Below are 6,015 nucleotides of genomic sequence, written 5' to 3'. Positions count from 1 at the left end.
CATATTCTTGCTACAATAAATAAAGAATTTATTGGTTTTCAAATTATATTTACTATTTAATTGTTTCTATTTCACAATGAATCTATTTCATATTACCACAACTTCATGGTATGCAAAAACACCACATGCGATACATGCTACGAACGCAGTCCAAAACTGAATTTCCTCGCAACATTTTTTAAAGCTAATATTGAAAAATGTTTTCATTTTTTCCTGTGTTAGCAAGAGAACCGGTAACAAATCAAACAATGCCACCCGCAAAAACAAAGCGTATTTACGTCAAATGTTTACATTTAACATGATGTACCTTCGTTTGAAACGCTGCTTCTGCGCATATCCCAACATAACTATCAACAACACAATTCAACATTGCAAACGGTGACACTCGTTCTTTATGCCATTTTCAATTTCAAACTTATATTGACCACAAGTCTATTTAAATGAAAAACGCTTTTCAATTACAGTTTGTGCATGAAATCCCTAATAATTTCATACCATAAGGGGAACATTGGAATTTGTTAACAATAATTTGATTTGAATAAAAACACTTCACTTGAAAGTAAAGAGAAACAAATATTTTTGAATTTCATATTTATTTTTCATTTGAAAATTTGAAAATATGAATTCTAATATGTAGAATATCGTTTAATCTAAAAAAACAAAGTTTCCACCCTGAGATTCTATCAGTTGAGTTTTCTCTGCGGCTGAGCATTGATACTACTGAGCAAAGTGTACTCCAGTATCGTGTTTGTTGTAATGAAACACCGTATTATTTTACTTTCACAGCAAACTTGTCAACAGCAAAACTCAACCTTTTTTGGTTACAGCAATTGAACGTTTTTCTCTTTTAGCGTATTACAAATTCACATGCTCAACTCTGGAACACGAGGCTTAGGCACATAACGGAAATCGATGAGATAAAAAGATTTAGCTAAAATCAAGCGAAAATATTAAACAATTCACAAAATTCAGAATTATTCACAAATTGAAACCGAACCGAAAAAACGGTAACCCAAAAGCACACGGCCAATTTTGACAAAGCAGATTAACGAGGACTCGTAGTTTTATTTAAATAAAATAAGTTTGCAGAAACTAAAATCTAACTGAGAAGTAGTCAACATGCCAAACCATTCGTACTGTTGGAAAGGGAATTGATGGAGCTGCCGGATTTTGCAGCGAAGAATTTTCGAAAAAGCAGTTTCCAAAAATACTTGCCTTTATTAGTACCATAATCGGAGTAAAAAAACACATTAAACATATTGCTCTGAATTTCTCAAGCGAGAAAGAATAAAGTCTTTCATTCAACGGAGAGAAAGCAAATGATATGGGCTATTGAAACGATTTGATTCCGAATAGGAGGTGGAAGCAACCCGTAGTAGGCTTGCTTACTCGAGCACTAAGTGAGACTACTCACTGTTTACTTGGAGCCGACTCGGATCGGAGTAAGTTGGACGAGAAACTGATACAGCCAACAATATCATCAGAAATTTTTCGCTTCATTTGGTACATTGGTTTCTCATGGGTTAGAATTTTTTTCCATTTTCATCATAAGCAATTGCCAATATAATGTGAACGAAAATCATAACCCAAAAAATATAATGAAAACTTTTTGTTACAGCTTTTGGCAACTTCACAAGATTTATTTTATTAATGCTGATTCCAAGTGCTCAAACTTTAATGCTGATTCAAAGTGCTCAAACTTTAATTAAAGTTAAGGGTCAAAATTTTTGCTAGTGGATATTTTTGAAATTGTTCGTTGCTATGAAAATTGTTGAGCCCAATAATGATGTTTTGCATCAAAACATCCAAAGGTTTCATTAATTTTTTGGATTTTTATGGGATTCTTCGTTAAAGTTCGAACTTTAATTCTATTAGTGAGACGTAAAAGAACGCAAGTTGGTCCAACTTCGTAGCAATAAAGAGAAGTATGTTTCATTGCAACTAATAATGGTTAAAAGAATGTATGTTCGTTTTTAGCGGGTCCTCGCGGTTTTTCACGGTTCACGCGTAACTGATAAGAGATAACAACTTGATGTCTTCGGCAGAGTTGTAGCACTCGAGATCTTCTATAACATTGCTGAAGTCAGTTATCTCTTATCTCTTATCAGTTCCGCGAAAAGCGCGAAAAATGATAAGAAAAAAAATTCTGTATAAAATTTGCTTTTTTATGTGCGCGATTTGCACGCAACTGATAAGAGATAAGAGATAGATGTTTTCAGCAATGTTATAGAAGACTTCGAGTACTACAACTTTGCCGAAGACATCAAGTTGTTATGTCTTACAGCGGCGTATCTAGAGATGAATTCCAGGGGGGGTTTTTCGATTGATCTAATTTTCAAGGGGAAGGCGAAATTTTCTTTTCCAGAGTTGGAAAACGCTTTGAGAGCCAATATCTGCTAAAGACTTGAAGAGATCATTAATACAGGGGTGTTGTGCGTTGCCGAAACCTGTACGTTTTTGTTTTCTTACTGCGCACTACTTTTCTACGGTGAAGCAGACTGCTTTGTTGATGTGTATAACAATACGGGTAAAACACCGGCACTCCGAGGTTTTCATACAAACTTCCCATGTAGACGATCCGAAACAGGCAAAAATCGAAAAAAAAGTTTAATTTTTTTTTTCGATTCTCATATGACGACCTGAGAATAAGAACCTTTCCTACAAAACCTGTGCGCAGAACACAAACACAGAAATTTTTTAGTCAAAAGGCGAACAGCAAATTTGCGAGCGCAAAAACCTAATATATTTACAGCGAGCGCAAAAGTATAACAAGCCTACTACGTACTGCGATAAAAGTCTATATAAACAATGTTATTATATTTGACAATATTTGACTCGATGTCAATGACAATGTGGCAGCGCCACCTATAGAGATTCCTTATTAAAATAAGTGGAACTATTGAGTGCATGCACCATATCGCACGTAAATTTTCAATATGGCAGCGCCCATAGAATTGAAAAGTTAACCGATTTCGTAGTCACAAATTATCGCTGTACGGCCTACTAGCATGCAAACTCCGTATAAGTAGGCCTGTTATGCTTTTGCGCTCGCTGTAGATACATTAGGTTTTTGCGCTCGCAAATTTGCTTTGACTAAAAAATTTATGTGTTTGTGTTCTGCGCACAGGTTTTGTAGGAAAGGTTTTTCTTCTCAGGCCGTCATATAGTAATTTTTTTGCCCAATCCATTGGTGTTATCGCCACATCGAAATTTGGGCTCCTTATCACTTAATTTGCATCATGTGATAAATGCGAGTGACGTCATCAATAGCTCGGGAATCAATTGAAATGAAACACACGGAAAAATATTCGAATAACGGAACAATGTGATACAGATCCATTCATATGAAACAATGCGAGAGGATTCGTTCATACCGACACTGCAGACAAAAAATCTATCAAATCGGAACACCGCAAAGCGAAATACTTAAAACGGCACATGCTATGTTTAATTCTCACGGATTTCTTTTCCATGTTCCATTTTAATGGATTGCTTTATTTTTGTTTCGTATCTGTGTATTGTGCGACGAAAGTCTCATGTTCATTTCCACCGCATCAAAGTTAATATATAAGTTTTCGTAAAAATATCATCATCCCCTAGAAATCGTCACATTTGAATGGGTGACAGAGGAATATCATCGAATTTTCTACAAGATTATTGCAATTTATTGAATGTGTTCGGTATTTTCATATTCAGCTGCACATATTTGCGAATATCGAACTACTTTTACAAAAAAAGGTTAAACATAAACTTTATGTATAAAATTTATTCAAAATCATATGAATCTTTGAGGCAAATGGAGCCATAATAATATATTTTGCGAAAGTTGTTACAGAGCCGCGAGCGAAGCGAGCGGAAATTTTCTTGTTAACTTGTGAATGCAATTTCTCTTCAATCTATAATATTTTTCCCCTTTCCGGATTTCGGGGGCGGGGTTGAACCCCCAAACCCCCCTGGATACGCCACTGATCTCTTATCAGTTCCGCGAAAACCGCGGAGGCTAGACGGGATGCCAACATACTTCTTTTTAACGTAGATAGAATCAACAGAAAACATACTTTCCTTTTCAAAAATATAAATCGACAAAAAACATACATTCTTTTACGTCCCACGAATAGAATTAAAGTGCGAACTTAAAAAAATTCGTTTCTTCGCGTTTTTGGGCGGTTTTATTGATAGAATGAAATGAAATGAATTAAGACGATTAATGATGATCTGACCCAAAAGCCGCCTGAAATTTACCGTTTTTTGAATTTTTTTGGATTTTTCACGAATTTTTTTTTCGTTTTTCCCGGCATTTCTCGAGAAATTTCAATGCGATTGAACATATTTGGGCATAAATAGAGGTTTTACATTGGAATTTTTCAATTTTTTTTCGATTTGTTGTAATTTTTTTGCAAAATTTTTGAAGCCCTATAACTTCTCAACGACTCGAAGTAGAGCAATAGTGTCCGCGGCAACTTTTTAGTACTCCTCAAGAAATTTGCATACAATGTTCTAAACGTACTAAAAATTTACTAAAATCTACTAAATGTTGAAAATCGTAAAAATACCCAAAAGTAAAGGTTTTACACAATTTAGTACAAAAGAAAAAAATACAAAAAATCGAAAAAAATTGAACAATTCCAATGTAAAACCTCTTATTAAGTATTGAGACTGGTTGTTATAATTGTGGCTATAAGACTGACTATTTTATTAAGCATTTTTAATGACAACATAATAAGGCCTACTACAAAGTATCAAAGCCTACTATATAATACCTCTATTTATGACCAAATATGTTCAATCGCATTGAAATTTCTCGAAAAATGCCGGGAAAAACGAAAAAAATCCAAAAAACGGTAAATTTCAGGCGGCTTTTGGGTCAGATCATCATTTATCGTCCTAATTCATTCCATTCTATCAATAAAACCGCCCAAAAATGCGAAAAAACGAATTTTTTTTTAAAGTTCGCACTTTAATTAAAGTTCGAACTTTAACGAAGAATCCCATAAAAATCCAAAAAATTAATAAAACCTTCGGATGTTTTGATGCAAAACATCATTATTGGGCCCAACAATTTTCATAGCAACGAAAAATTTCAAAAATATCCACTAGCAACAATTTTGACTTTCAACTTTAATTAAAGTATGAGCACTTGGAATCAGCATAAATCTTTTAAATAAACGAAAAAAAAAGAACAAACAACGCGAAAAATAACGAGAAACTAAAATGTGGAGTCAAAAACTCAATACAAGTCAGATCGCAAGAAAAATCACAACACTATCTTTATATTTTATTTCAATTTAATCGTAAATAAAACGACCAATAACTCACAGAAATCAAATATCCACAATATTTTTTCACAAAACAATAGCGCTCGATTATTTGATTCAACAGATTTATGTGAAAGTTCGTTTGTTCAATAAAAACTTATCAAAGGCAAAAAAGGTGACCATTCCCTTGCAATTGACGCAGAGCCATGCGGTTTCCTTGACGTTTATCATAGTCTCATGTGTCTGTGTGAGTATGCGAACGCATAAGCATATATTTGACACATATACATCTAAGCAGTCAATTGAGTGACAGCTGACAGCACAAGTCAGTTGAGCATTTGATTTTTTTTTCAATTCCTTCATCTCAATTCCAGGCTGTTATTGCAGCAATAAAACAATTCCCAATATTTTTTTATAATGCGTTTTTATTTGAAGTCAAATTACATATTTGTTACTGCTTCTGAATTTTCTTAGTTTGTTGTTTTTTTTTGTAATGCGTTTAAATCTAGACTAAATTTATTCATTTCATTTTCATCATTTTATCTCTGTTTTTAATCGATAATATTACGTTATGCAAAGTTAGAATTATTTTAAATATCACTTAAATGTACGTTTTACAGTAATACAATCCGTTTTTTTTTATTTTTCATTTCATATTAATTGTTGTTGTTTTTCCTTTATTCATCCGTGTGTGTTTTTTTCTCTTATTAAAGTTGTTATAATTTTTTGTTGTAGTGTACATCTAACTTAGTAGAAATCA

This window comes from Sitodiplosis mosellana, unplaced genomic scaffold (assembly GCF_009176505.1).
Source record: "Sitodiplosis mosellana isolate CC-2019 unplaced genomic scaffold, AAFC_SMos_1.0 Smas_scaffold_6165, whole genome shotgun sequence".
In the NCBI taxonomy this organism is placed as follows: Eukaryota; Metazoa; Arthropoda; class Insecta; order Diptera; family Cecidomyiidae; genus Sitodiplosis; species Sitodiplosis mosellana.
Note: the sequence above shows the minus strand (reverse complement) of the source record.